The following is a 15,635-nucleotide window of genomic DNA, read 5'->3' as shown; positions in this document are numbered from 1 at the left end:
TTTCATAGGAAGGCAGACTACACTAAGGAAGCCAATGCAAAATTAACTCCTGCTTTTTGGTGTTAGCACTTAGAGCATCATGCCAAACACCTGGGGTTTCAGCTCAGTTTCAGCAAGCATTCATTTATTCTCCTGATTTCAGTGGCAGCTTATTCCCCCCAACAACCACTAATTATAAAGCAGCTTTGGTGGGTTCAACCACACTGTTATGCTGAGGATGAACTTTGGTATTCCTCTCTTCCAGTATGCGTGACATTTTATAGGAGCACATACCTCAACATTCCTGCTTCTTCACATGCCCCTGCAGTCTTTCTTTGTGACCTTTACATCCCTTTTTGGCTCTTTTCTTTTTTTTTTTTTTTTTCCCATGACTGACCAACAACACACACAGTAACAGAACTCTGTCACTCTCCTGGATGCTTTCAGGGCTGCTGGTTTGGTAAAAGAGGTACCACCAGCACCTTCATGCTTCCCCTCCTCTTTTATGCCTTGTGTTCTCAGTTGTCCCAAACTTTACTCCTTTCCCTCTGCAACCTTGGTCATCTCTGGAAGATCTAAAGGCAACTTGTCTGCCTTGCCCCTTCCACTAATGGTTTTGGGGCATGGGGGTCTTGTATCATTTAAAGAACTTTCCCATCTTCAGTATATTCTGTCACTTTTTTTACACTTCCCCTCTTCCAAATTGTGTAGGGATGATCCTCATTTTTCCACCTGGAACAGCTTCATCTCCTGAAACACCTCACTGCTTTGTCTGATGCTTTATCTTCTCAAGCACCAAAGCTCAGTTTCACATACCATAAAAAAAGATCTCGCCCAATTAACCTTTTTAACTGGCTCCTATGCCTAAAATGCTTTCTTAAAAGGCTGTACAAGTTAGGGCCATAGCTTTCTCTCACTTCTCTCTCTCTCTGTCAGTATATCCCAGCTGTACAGCAATGTCCTAATGGGAATTTCTGCATTGTAACAGTATACCTGCAAATCTGTAATTCTGATTAACAGACTGGCTAAACCCTTTATTTTCTGAAGGCAATGCCTTGTACTCTTGTCCTTGAAGCAGTTGTGCACTCAAAGCATTTAAGTAAATGAACTTTCTCATTCCCATTCTATTTTACTGTATGGTCAAGCTCATCTACTTCACCAGCACTGTTTTTTTATTTTGCCTAAGGAACAACAGCCACAACAGCAGTAATGTCAAGAGTATCACATCTCTCCCCAAATGCCACATCAAAGATGGAATACCTAGAAACACAGCATCAATGGAGTCAGAACCCAGAAATGGTCATAACCTGTCAGTGTTGTGAGAGCTAGTGCACCTTTGTCAGGCACTTTCTACTCAATGCAAAAAGTTACAATTCCAATCAAGGCTGGTTAATTGAAAAAATTATGAATTAAAAAAAGTCTGGAAGGGCATGAAGATATTTCAGTAATTTCCCAAGATGACACTGCTTATACAGACTCACCAAGAACTCAGCAGCAAAGAAATGCTAAGGCAATTTGAATTAAATCAATCTTTAATAGGTAGGTGCTAGATGCAAAACTGTAAATAACTACCTCCACAAAATCCAATGCCAAAAAGGTAGCTCTCCCAGTCAAGTCAACAGCACCCTCATTTTCAGAGGTACATGGCACCCACAGCTTGGTTCAGTGGGGATGTCACTGTTCACTACCATGGGAAACAAACCCTTCACTTCTTCCTGTTTTAGTTTACTTATTACGGTTTATGCTTATCTGTCTGTCATGAATGCCATGAGGTTTAATTAGTTTTGGTCAGCAAAACACACAGAATTTCCCTGGAAAATCTGTACATGCAATCACAGCAGGATCCCTGCAAGATAATTTTCTTGGCATCCCCAGAGGATCCAGCACAAGCAGCCAGAGGACAACTCCAAAGACAAGGTACTCGGAGCAGAAAACTGCGATTTCCATCTGCAGCTCAAGAAACCAAAGTTTTGGGAGCAGTATTTTGGTGCAACATACAATGAAAATGCTGTGGGAATTACAGAAAAGTGCTGGCAAAAACATTATCAATAGCATCTTTCAGCATAAATAAAGCAAGGGGTAAAAAAAACCCCAAACAACAAAAACCTTAAAATGGAAATATTAGGTAGGGGAAAAAATGGAAATCAATAATACTAACAAAAGCACCATGTGGGTTTCTTAAATATCCCAAACAGCTTAAAGTTGCCCAGACTCCCATATTCATTAACTGTTCAGGGCACAGATTTATTTATTTATGGCTCAGAAAGGAATTCCCAGCTCAGAAGCTTTCCAAAGAACAACCTTCCCCAGTTCTGCATGGGCACCTCAGCCAACTTGCCCTGCCATATCTTATTCTGATGCTAATGCAGTTCAAACAACCCAACCCTGCATTTTTTATCTAAGCAATAAGCCTATCTTTAGATCACTTAGTTGTGTCAGTTTAAATCACAACATTCTCACAGAGAAAAATCTGATAATTTTATTTATTTATGGGGATAGAGAAGGCAGAAGAAAAAAAAGCTTCTTATAAAAACACTATCTTTCTGTTTGTTGTGCCTAATTCAAGCCTCTCTGGATCCTGTGTGAATTTAAACAGTAGCTGAACCTCAAGAAACAACAAATTTTAATGCAGTTACCGTCAAGACAAGGTACCCAGAGAAAACCAGACCTATCCTATAAACATATAATATTATTAGGTCTTATCAAAAGTCTGCTGGAATAAAGGCCAAGATTCTGTTAATCTTTGTGGGTTCCAGATCTCTCTCCTTTGTAAAATAAGCCTGGATTCTGCTACTCGAGTTTTCACAAGCGTCCGCACAGGAATATTAACAGGGCTTCTCACAAGAGGGAAAAAACGTGAAGTTGAAGCCATCCATGAAAGGTACTGGATTTATTCCAGATGTGGAACTGTTTTTAATTAATTTGGAAGCATTTGAAGTATTCACTCATTAAATATGCTCTGCACTTTACACATGCACATAAGAGAGTAAGAAAACCCAAAACTGAAGCCAAAATCATAATGTCTTATTAAAAAGACTCTGACACCACTTTTAGCAAAATTAGGCTCATAGGCTCAAGACTTACAACACTGCCGTAACACACCAGCATCCGAAGCATGCAGCTCCTGCACTGCCCATCCATCCCTAGGCAACCTCACTTCACCTGGAGAACTCCCTGGCTGAGAGCTCTCCCATCTCCACTCAGTCCTGCACCTATCCACACAGGACACTTCCCACTGAGCCCATCCCCATCACAGAGCAATCCTTGGAGTTCGAGATACCGCTTCTCTACAGAAGGATGAAACAGCTGATGGTAAATCTATGTGCCAAATCATCATTACTGGTAAAAACCACAGGATATCCTGAGTTGGAAGGGACATGGAGGGACCACTAAAGTCCAGCTCCTGGCGCAGCACAGGACAGCCCCCCAAGAATATGACGATATGCCTGAGAACGCTGTTCAAATGCTCCTTGAACTCTGTCGGGCTGGTGCTGCAACCAGTTCCCTGGGGAGCCTGTTCCAGTGCCCAAACACCCTGCCGGTGAGGAACCCTTTCCTGATACCCAGCCTAAACTCTGCCCAACACAGCTTCATGCCAGTCCCTCGTTTCCTGACACGGATCACAAAAGACAAGGGATCAGTGGCTGCCTCTCTGCTTCCTCTCATGAGGATGCTGAAGACCACAGTGAGATCCCCCCCCCCCTCAGTCTCTTCCGCAGGCTGGAGCCAGGCGAGAGGGAGGCTGTGCCCAGAGGCAGGGGCAGCTCCACAGGCAGGAACCGCAGCGCAGACGAAGCGTGGCCACGTTTCTGCTCCGCCTAAACCCGTCTCAGGACGCCCCCCGGCACAGCAGCGGGACGCTCCTTGAGAAGAGCACCTGTATCAGCCCGCCGCAGCGATCCCCGCCGGACGTTCGCGGCCCCAGGGGCTGCGGGCCGTGTCCCCAGCACGCGGTGCGCGCCCCCGGCGGGCAGGCGGCTCCCGGCGCGGCCCGGCACCGGGATAAGCGGCTCTCTCCTCCCCTCTAGCGGCTGACCCGCCGCCGCTGCCCGCGGCACGGAGCTGCGCCCCGTCCTGCCCCGGCACAGCCCCGCCAGCCGCGCTCCGGACACGGCCCGACAGCCGTGCTGCGGCTGCACAGCGAGACCGCACAGAGCTCGGCTGAACACATCTGGGCAGAAGCACAGCTCTGCTGCTTCCACGGACGCCCAGTTCTGAGATGAGGTGAGCCAAATTGCCACACAGTACGAGGAACCACAACTTAGTTCGGAAGAGTTGTGTTTTTAATTGTCTCTCTTAGAGATCCCTAAGAATCATGTATTTGGTGACAACAAAGCTCTCAAACTTTTCCTGTCCTAAGACTAAGTTTTATATCAGACAACAATGGTTTTGTCACCAAGGGTCAAATCTAATACTAATGATCACCAAGCAGGTCAGTTTCTCAGGGATCACAATTCTGCCAAGGGCTACTAAACTGTGCATGATGTCCTGTTCACAATCAGCACAGAAACATTAAAACCCCCCAAAACTTCACACTTCTTCACAAGTCTTCCCCCCCCCTCCCCCCCCCCCAAAAAAAAAAAATCCCCAAGCAGGAACATTCCAGTTTCTTTCCTTCGGTTGCCAGTGCTAAAATATGCTAACAGCATTAAGGCAAGGGACGACTTGAAGAGCTCACAATCTGTATTCAGCATAATTAGCAGATGCCAATTTAACTTATTACTGCTTCTTATACTGCTTTCTATATCATAAAAAGGATATCAATGAAAACATGTTATCTAAATGACTGTTTTCTCAGTGCTGATATAAAGCAACAATAATGGGAAAATAAGAGTCACAGAGCATGTGTTAGAAAATACCGATTTTGAAATAACATTATAAACAGCCAGAGTACAGAAAGAAACGAATGCCTGCAGACAGGGCTTTTCTCTCTTCCTTCACACTTTGTATTTTTAGACTGTTTTTGAAGTGATTACATATTTGGTGGCATTCCTGGTTATTCAAATAAGCAATGTAACATTCCTGGTAAAGCGACGCCACTAAATCAGGTTGCTCAACCACTTAGGACTGCAAAGCATGAGAAATGATCACCCTTAAGATGCATTTTCCATGCAGAGAACTAACAGCTAAGAACACAAAAAACTGCGAAAGCAACGCGAGTCCTAAAATCAGCCCTTTCCAAAATGCCAAGTGGGCTGTGTCACAGCTAAGGGGACAGCTACAGAGAGCACTTCTGCCTGCCTGCAAAGCAGAAACACATTAACACATTTTATACAACAATGCCCTCTTGAACTAAGAGGCTGTTGGAAGATGTATCCAGCACACACACACACAAAAAGCAGTGAGCACCAAAGCTGCGGATTAAACAGGTTTCTAACACATAAATGACATAATGATCCAGTCCAGGCACCATTCGCTGCTAATTCTGCTTGGTGAAGATGCTTTCCTGCTTACAATTCTGCATATTTCATCGCAGAGCAAAAAAACATTTTAATAAAGTATCTTTTGACTCTCAGGCTAAGTTGAAGAGCCTTGTAAGGCTATGCTTCTCCACAGCTTTAATCGATTTCAGCTATAACTTCATTTGCTATGCCTAACAGACAGTGTAAACTTCACCCTTCCCAAGAATTAAGAAGAAAATAACATTTCATACTTCCCCACAAGCAGTGTATGGAAAGCACAAAACAGAACCGCTGCACACATAGCCCCCAATTAAACTGGTCTCTGTGGAAACTAATAACTTTCCACAGTATGCACTGTAATCCAAGTAGTAATTTCAAACAGGCATAAGCTGCAGTGTGCTGAACTAAGGCATTCTTACCTTGCGAAGGGTGCCTGAAGACATTTAGTTACAGTAAGGGAGGAGAATGTGCGTGTTGCCAAGTATTTGCCATGCACCCGGGCTATGCCTTACCCCACATCTGCGCACGCACACACTGACTGGGTGCGTGTGCTCCCTAGGTAGAGAAAGAGCACCAGAAAAGATAAGCAGCAGCGATAATGCCCCAGCTTTATGTCTCAATCAGTACTGAGCTAAGCTGGAGGAACCATTTGAGATGAAAAGGGAAACAATTCCAAGAAACAAGATCTTTTTTTTTTTTTTTTCTTCTCTGGATGCAAAGAGCTTTGCTTGGGTGACCTATAATACCTTAACACAAAAATCTTCACAACCCATCTCCCTCCTGAGCCACGGAGTTGCACATGTCAAATGACACCACACAAACAATGCACAAAGACTTTAACAAAAATACTAAAGAGCCTCTTACCTTTTAGTCAGAATAAGCGACAGATAACAGTCATGAGAAACTCAGTTGGCACAGCTGCTGTACGTATTTCTCTGCAGACTTCTTTTTAGTGGTCCCAAAAGCACTGAACATAAAAAACCTCCAGCCTGCCTGCTTCATTCTTCAGCAACAGAGATACATGCTGTCACGGTAACGCAAAAAAAAAAAAAAAAAAGTCAAAAGGAACTACAGATCTTAGTTTTTAAAGCCTTTGTGCTTATAGAGAAGAAAAAGAGGGAGTAAGGCAAAGAAGGAACAGAGCAAACACTTTTTCTAAGAGAAATGTGGTCTTGGCTATATAAGTAACTGCGGCACAGAAACATTCAGTTTGAATTTCCCTGTTTGCAAGCTCCTTTGGAAAAATTAAAAAAAAAAAAAAAAATCCGTCTTTAGGGGAAAAAAATCAAATGCATGGATGGGGGGAAGGGAGAGGAGGAGGGTACTGCTCCTATGTGACATACATATGGAATGAGCATTAGAACAATGCTGACAGGACAGCAAAGCAACTGCACTCTGGGGCAGCAGTTTTCAAAGCAGAGCTTTTGCAGCTTTGCAGAAAGGAGAGGAAAAAAAATAAAAAAAAAAAAAAAAAAAGCCTTCCGCAAATGGGGAGGGGGGCAAGAAAAAGCAAAGAAAAATAAAAGAAAGGAGCTGTTAATTCAAGAACAGCTACCAGACCAAAAAAAAAAAAAAAAAATAAAAAAAGGAAGGGGAAAAAAAATAGTTGGCTAATTTCTGAAAGGGGGGCGGGTGGGAACCGCCGCGACTGCTTCCCAGCGATGCAAGCAGAAGCCTTGATGTCTAGTGCACTTACATTTTATGCTGCGCACAGTGGGTCCCCTCCTCCCCGCCTGCCTCCCTCCTTCTCTCCCTCCCTCCCTCCTTCCCTCCGCCCTCCCTGCCTAGGAAGCTCTCTCTCCCAGGGGACAAGAATTCCAGTGGACCCAATTAACACTGTACTTTGCTGGCTCCTTGGTATGATCGATATTAAATAAGAGGAGTTTTAGCAGCATTGAAAAATAAAGCAGCCATATAACGTGTGGCTGATGGAGACTGCATTTCTCCTCCTATGTCTCTGCTCCCCCGGTCTCAAAACGATCCAACACAGCGGAAAAAAAAAAAAAAAACACCCAACAATTTCAAAAGCATGTGCCAGTACCAGTGATCCAAGCTGCATCAGATATTTGTTAGGAACTTGATGGGAGCCCTCGGCTGCTCATTTCACTAGCTTCGGCAGTACTTTAATAAAGTGGATTTACAAATCAATGGAAGGAATCCAAAGGTTCACAAACAGGCTCTTTCATCAGGTCCGCTGCCTGACCGTACAGGAAGTTTGCTGAAGGGGTCTGGGGACTGTTTCACCAGCACACTTGTTTTCAATGGACTCCCAACAACACGACTTGTTTGGTTTGGTGAAAGAAAGGCAGTAAGAGGTTCACTGCTTTAAGGGAATGCAGCCTAGAGTGTTTACTGCTTCATTCCTGAAGCACGTGTGACAAGGCATCCTACAAATTGCAAATTATTTTAATTTGAAGAGGGAAGTCGTCGGGAGGCAGTAACCTTCTTTGGTCCTGTTTTCCCTGATCTATCAATCACAGATTGCCATGTAAAAGCAATCTACTACGGGCTCTCTCTATAGAGGAAAAGCAATTACTAGCATTAACTCTTGCAGTTGCAAATTAATACAATGAAGTCCACAACAGATAGAGTCTGCTGCAAGCCATTAATCTAAGAATAAATGAGCAGTTTGCTTAAAACCAACTGGACTGAAATTCACAGGTTAAGTGCTCCCCTTTGCCTTTCCATATTTCTATTTGTATTTGTAAAACTCAGTGGAAAGGAAAGAAAGCCATATTTATTTGCTGTGGCCAGTACAACCCCGAGCTAAGACTGGAATTGCCTACAATTACAGGATTTCAACACCAGTAGCTGCTTTTCCTTTTTTGTTTATGGGGTGGCCATGATCTTCAAATTAAATGAAATAAATAGCACTGAGCAATATCCTTGATTGAACAGCTGGGTTGACCACTGATTTGAATCCATCTTGTTAAATTAATGTTAGATTGCATTTCCATACAAATCAGATCAATTAAAAATACTCATAAAGCCATGTGATCAAAGGCAGTGAAGAGTTAAATTAATTAACTCAAAGGCTTCCAATTAAATAATGTTATGATTCTCCCTCTGGCTAACAGAGGGAAAAAACCCAGCAGCAGGACAAATTTCTAACAGCCACTACAAGCAGTAGATCCAGATATCACACCATTTGTCACAAATTCTTTACGATGTCAAGTAACATCCTTCATGGTTAGATCAACGTGGGGCATGCAGAAATACCAGGAAGTGGTCAACTATCCCAAGAAGTATCACAAATCAAAGTTTTTTCTGCACAGGAAGATCCAAAAGAGGGCAGCTATACTGCTCATAGACACAAAGGCATGTTTCTTGAGCTATGGCAATTCCAGGCTCATGTACTTGCACCTGTATTTGTGATGAAGATGCTGCACTTCACAAGTATCTTTTAGCTAACATGGCTTCTTTTGAGCAGAAAGGGTCAGGGAAGAAGTACCCCTGATTAACACAGCACCAAGCAGGACAACATCGAGTGACAATTTGAAAGGGAGGAAAATAAAAACCTTCACTGGAAATCACAAGAATTTATGCAGATCATCATGCTTCACAGTTGTTACTGATAGCACCACAGCATGGCAAACTGGATTTGAAATGAGGTACAGAGATCAATGGTAATACCAATCTAACAGTTAGAGTCGGCAAAATGACATTTCTCTCTCAGCTCCCTACCCTGAATTAGGGGGCAATGCTAAGTGGCTAAAGTGGCCTAAAGCTTGTAAACAACACTTCTCTCAGCAAGGGGATCAAATCACTTTGCAATTGCTTTGGGACAACATCAGAGTGAATGAGCACATACATAACTCACTCTGGCAATCAAATTGCTTACACAAAAATCCATTTTACTAAGGATATTGTGCACTGAATCTACACTGGCTATGGAGGCCGAGTGGGGAGCTGCATTTGGGGAAAGGTTGAGGTTTACAGCCATACAGGGGCACATAAGGGCACTTGAAACCCATAAATGATCCATCGGTTGGTCTGTCATCTCAACACTCCCAGGCACTAAGAATGTCTTTATTATCACCATTTTGGAGATGATGATTTGATGACTGAAAGCCTAAATTGCCTCCCCAAGGAGATACAGAATGTGTTGGAGAATAGCAGGAAACCAATTCCAGGCTTTTCAAGTCCCTTCCTTGCAAAGACTGTTCTCCTCTCAAACACAATCAACTGAATTTGACATATTTTTAAAATAAAGCTTTGTTCCTTAAAAAAATATCAACAGCATTCTAGACTACTCAAGTTTGAATCAAAGCACTATTCATGGTATTAGAGGAACACCTGTGCTCCGTAAAAATTATGCATGTGTATTCACTCTCAAGTTTTATTCAAAATAAAAAATCCACACTATTTTACTAGAAAATAATTTAAGATTGTTCCACAATTAGAAATATAGTCCTTGTTTGCTAGGACACTTCAAGCCAGTGGAGAATTCAGTGAATGGACACCTCCTACATGTGATGACAAAAGGATGGAAAACATTACTCAAAAATAAGCCAGGATGAGACCAAGTTATTGGTCAATAACCTCTTAAAGTAAAGAATCTTGAATGCCACACTGAAGGTCCCGGTCCCTAGCTACCAACAAAACAAGCCCTTCTCTTGCTGGAGGCAGGGGAAGAGGGATGTGCTGCAGTTCTGACCTGGGCAAGAGGCTTCTAAAAAGGGTCTGCCATGCACAGACACCCCAGTGAGCTGCCTGCAGGCCTCGTTCTCCCAGAGAGCCTCTGCACACTGCACCTGACAGGAACAGTCCTTGCAGATCAGCATCACCTGACGCACCACTGCTGCCACCACCAGACATGGGACCCTGATAATCACACAAACAGAAGCCACAGAACAGGAGATACTTAGCCTAAAATTATTTGGAAGAGGCAGCACTCTGCTCAGAATTTGCTTTATTCACATGAAAGGCAACTCCACACAAGTGGTAAGGAATACCTGGCAGAAATCCAAGATGGAAAGATGCATCAAAGAAAAAGAGTTGCTACCGAAAGAGGAAGAAGTCAGTATTACTACCTGAGGGCAGGAACTAATGATTGCTAAGGGGGCATTATGTGATCCAGAGGAAAAGCTATGAAAATTTTCCTCTTGTCTCCTTTGGAAACCACACTGGGAAGTGGAAGCATTTTGGACAATCAAAATATGCCCTCTTTTTGGACAACCACAATCTATCTGGGTACCACCAAGCGCATACGACTGAAATTGCAAACACAGAAGATTAGCTAAGTAAAGATAAACGGTGTAACAGAATTTCTAACAGCTAATCCACTTTATTACAGGCATCATCAACTCTGTTCATTATGTAAACCTCCCAATTCAACTGTTTTCAAAGACTACAGCCTTTGGCACTATTTAAAGTTGCTTACATTTTCTTTCTAATTTATTTTGATTATTAAAAGAGAAATAAATTGGTAGGCTTTTCTCTCTTTGTATCTATTTCCATAATAGAAGAATAGATACTAGAAATTACAAAAGAAAACATTTAACACACCTCAATTTCATAACATCGGTACTCAAAAACAGAAGCAAGGCTGAACACGTGATGATGTAGTCTTTGCTCAAGAATGTGAAAAAATGTCTGCAGATATATTAAATATTTACCAAATGAAGGGGATGTATATCAGGTTGCAGAGCTCTGGATTAAGCACACTTTCAAGAGATGATGATTCATGTTAATGTACATCAGTAGGGTTGGAGGTTTGCTTTGTTCTTTTTAATTTCTAATTACATCTTAGTATCAGAATAAACAGACAGAACACATAAAGCCAGAAACTAAACCTAAACTAAAATAAAGGAAAAACAACCTTTTAAGGCACTTAACATCAGAGAAGGTTAGTCAGCCAATTACAATTTACAACTAGGCAGTAAACCATGGTGAGGTTCAGCTGCCTAATGCTCTGCACCATTATGTAGCAAGCACCAAAGATAAAAGGCCAATTTCCTATTTGAAAATTGTGTTTCAGTAACATGCAGCTGTCAGTCTGTGGGGCTGGGTGATTACCTGCCTGACAGCATCCACCACGGAGGTCCAACAATTCCCAATGGAGCTGCAATGCCCACGGCATCCCCTTCCATGCCCCAGCTCTTCAGAAGGTGTGCATACCTCCCAGCCAGGCATGAGGGGCTCGCTGTACTCTGTGCCAAAGTAACCGTGCTTTGGTGAACTGGCAATTGCAGTCTTGTTTACATCCTCATGATGCTAATAAACTCTAATGGCACTTGATTTCAAGTGATCAAACAATCTTGACTGGTTCCAACTTTCACATTTTTAAAGTCCTTATTAGTGGGTCTGCAAAATATACCCTCCTGAAAATGGTCCTACAAAATATGATAGAGCACAAACTTGGAAAACAGTAGTTATTTCTTACCATTCCCACCAGAGATGCTCTTGCTCTGTATGAGTAGGGTGGTAAATGACACTGTACACAAAATCTAACTGCAGCACAGAGAAGTAAACCCAACCTAATTTTAAACAAGACTGAACAGCATTGCTGTTCGCAACAGTGAGGCTACAAGTATACCATATAAACTTAATCAGGGTCCAGGAGGCTCTGACCACTGACCATATCACGATAAAGCATCTGTTACTGTGAGTTCATGGCAGACAGAACCACTCAGGCAAGCTTGGTTAAAGCAGCTGGGACATTTTTCATGTTTCTGACTGTAGCATTAGAAAGATCTGTAACTTACTGGGGAGCAAGGAGCTCTTTCTAGAATGAACTGAAATAAAAATAAAAATAACATTGGAAGAAATTCATACTATTCAGCTGCAAGTGCTTGCTTGGTTGGTTGGCCCTAAGGCAGCTATAGGTAGTGCAGTACAGCTCCTGGGGCATCTGCCTGCCCCACTGAGTCAGCCTGGGCTGATGCTGCTGCCAACTAGATGCAGTCAATCCTACTAGGTGTTATGGGGTCCATGATGTATGTTTCCTCACTGTCCCTGATCCTGCTCACACTGAGCCTGAACACAGGGCAGAGCTCTTCTCAAGCAGTTTTTCTATACAACATCTCCAATCAGTTCTCCCAATTCAGACTGACGCTTTGGTTCCTTCTCTGCAGCAAGAAAACCTTCCCCCACTGCTGCGGCTTGGCAGCTTAGGGACAGAGCTGGCTTGAAAGCAGAGAGACACTTGTGTCTTAATAGAGCCAAAAGAGCCTGCAGTGATGGTTAGGACATACCAGCCAAAGTCTACTGAAGAAGCAACTACATGGGATAGTGGGAAGGGAAAATAAGTATGCGTAAGAGCATTACATGTACCTAAGAAAATTGCTATGTAGAGGTCCGTGATTTCACTGAGATTATAATGATAGTACGGCTCCAATGCTGATTTTGGTTACTGATAACATCAGGCCTTTCTATAGGATATTGGCATACAACATGGCATACGTTTTAAGTGTCACTTTGCTTGAATATATATCTCCAACACATCCTAATAACAGTTCAAATGAAAAACTGCCACGTCACAGATGCTCACATCTATTACCTTTGAAGATGGAAAGTAACTGCTAAGCATCATTCCTTAGAAATAGAGAGAGGCTGTGGGAAAAGAGATGTGGGAAAAGAGATGGATAAATTTGGCAAGAGATCACAAACGCCTAGGATTTCTGTCTCCCGCTCACAGCAAGCTTGCATCCTTTCCTCCTCCATTTCTATTTTAGCAGCAACTTTTCTAAGCACCTTTCGCAAGCCAGCTCAAGAGAACATGAAGTGTGTTGGCACATCCCACCACCACAACCCTGTCAACTGTGGTCAAGCAGTCAAAACCCTCAACAACATTTTTTGTGATATGCGTTGCATCAGAGTAGTCAAAACCACTCCTCAGAGACAGACACTCAGAGTCTCCTGGGAAGATTCTGGAAAGATTCAGCTTGTGGGGGTCTTCAGGCATGCCAGGATGGGGTGATTACTGAGCTTACCCTCCTATTTGATGGACATCCCTGAAGGTCAAGCTGGAGCTCAAGTATGTTAGTTTCATATTAATAGGTAAAAAGACAATTTTCTCCTCTGATGGTTCTCCACTGGTTTGATAATGCTTTTCTCACCAAAGCTCTTTCTCACTCCTTTCCCCTGCCCACCCTCCCCTAAGAAATGCTTCGTAGTCTATGGTTTGCCTATATAGGTCTCAGTTACCATTTAGAGAGGAAGACAGAAAATAGAGAAATTACTCTGAAAAACCATCTATTTCTAACAGGTTTCCAGCATAGCCAGACGGATGTGCCCATTATTAGGAGAGGTTACATTAGTATAATTGTCTTACAATTTTGACAGTTTCTGCCATCCTGAGAACAAATGTTCTACAAGTTCTGCCCTATTTCCAAAATGTCATCAAGTCACAATTTCCATCCATTTTGGGAAGGTCTTTGAAGACTCATGCAGTTTGCTTCAGAAGTGACTTGTGCTCAGGATTACTTTTTCAAAGGATACAAGGCTGGTTGCTATGGTTGCTGAAGGTTAATACTCTCTGGGCTGATGCCTTTATCAAACCCAAGCAAGAGCTGTGGGAACAAGTCCTGTAGGTTGTGGATACTCCACAAAAGCAGCTTCAGGGCTAGAGGTCCTGGCAAAGGGAGCTGGAAGTGAGCAGATGAAAAAATGCAGCACCCTGTTAGAAAAAGTCAACTGGGATGGTCTAACCTTGGTAGACTGGTGGAAGAGAGAACATCCTAGAGAAAAATAATAAAGGGAATAATAAAAAAGAGAAAATAATAAAGACTCAGGTCTCCCCTTTCAACTTAGTTTCAACGAACATGACTCCAAGTCTGGCATAGTAATAGGTATGTATTAGCCCTCTGGCTGGTAATCCTGAGACAAAATGGCATTCATCAACACGGGCTTAAGATCCCCAGGCCAGGGAGGATGGTAACTCAGCAGGTACAGTCAACTTTCCAAGGCAATCCTCAGCCAGCCACAGCAGGACCCCTGAACTCTTGGGTTGCTATCTCCAGCAAAGATGATAAAGCCCAGAAGACTCCATTTTCCTTAGATTCTACAGTATTGTCACGAGAAGAAAATTTACAGCTTCATCCATTTTCGTAGCCTGTCTTCAACTCCCTAAACCAACACAAGGAAAATGGGGAGAGGAGCAGAGGTGAATACATTTATGTTGCCCTCGCTGCCACTTTCTTAAGTCATTTTGAACTCATCCTTCCTCAACAAGTAGAAAGGTCAAGAGCGGTGCTGGACTTCCAGGACAAGAGATTCAATGAGCAGAAGACAGAGCAGCATCATCTCCACCATGTGTGCCGTGATTCAATTGGGCTAGGGCTCAATGACCTGCACTCCAAAACTCAGGCTGGGGTCTTTAGCTTATACAGTCATTACAGTCCAAACTGAGACTTCACAGCTCCTTAAATGCTAGTATTTTACACAGAACAAAAATGTCAGTCCAAAGGACATGCATGTCACTTGCACTGAGCCATCTCCCACCCCATCTGAAGGTGCTAAACCAAGTGAAAATGTGACAAAAGTCAGAACTGCAGCTCATAGTATCCAGCACTATAAAAAATGAGGGCAGAAAAAGAGAAATGGGATAAAATACAGCATATCCTGTGAGGTTCAGGTTGTGGCAAACAATGAAGACAACAGGTCAGGGTTCATCACACAGACATAGACTTCAGTTTAATTGTTACTAAGCTATGTGGTACATGAATAATAGGGTTTATGGATGTTCCTGGCAGACACAGAGGGAAACACATCCTCTCGGGGCAGCTAAGTGCTTGACTTCTGTGTATTTTTAAATGTTTGTCAAACACTTAGACACTATAGGCACTTAGAATCTTTTAAATAAATAAAATGCATTGAGTTAGTTCGGCACAAAAAGGCACTGCATCAATGCATGTTAACTGCTTTCAGTGGAAATTATAACAGGGTATGGGTGTAAGTGCAGTCAAAGAAAAGCCTAATAAAAATAAGGTAGCAAGGAGAGAGGGGAGGAAACGTAAGGCTGGCAGAATTGCACCCTAAGAAAAATCAGAACAGTAGATCTGAGAATAGCTCAGATCATAAGATAGGGAGGGAGAGAAGGCACCTCCTGTTTTACTGCGATTGGACCAGCTTACATTTCATTAGAGGGAATCCAGGATAGGCAATTGTGTAATCAAGAGCCAGACAGCTTTACTCATTTATAATTAATTCAGAGTACTTTGAAAGTGAGCTTAGAAAATAGCCAAGTGCTTCCCTTTAAGGAAACCTCTTGTAATGTTTCTGCAGGGCACCGCAAGCAAAGCAGAAGTTGTT

At 42.8% G+C, this 15,635-nt stretch overlaps 1 protein-coding gene across 8 annotated transcripts in view; it reads right to left on the bottom strand.

Moving 5' to 3' along the window:
• Positions 1–15,635, bottom strand: part of FAT3 (FAT atypical cadherin 3) — a 398,042-nt gene that overhangs the window by 324,723 nt on the left and 57,684 nt on the right. For all 8 annotated transcript variants that reach the window (XM_040054688.2, XM_040054680.2, XM_040054683.2 and 5 more), the window contains exon 2: positions 6,246–6,405. The gene's annotated coding sequence lies outside the window, so the exon portion shown is untranslated. The remainder of the gene's footprint in view (positions 1–6,245; positions 6,406–15,635) is intronic.

This window comes from Hirundo rustica, chromosome 2 (genome assembly GCF_015227805.2).
Source record: "Hirundo rustica isolate bHirRus1 chromosome 2, bHirRus1.pri.v3, whole genome shotgun sequence".
NCBI lineage: Eukaryota > Metazoa > Chordata > Aves > Passeriformes > Hirundinidae > Hirundo > Hirundo rustica.
Note: the sequence above shows the minus strand (reverse complement) of the source record. Positions and strands in the feature narration are given on the sequence as shown.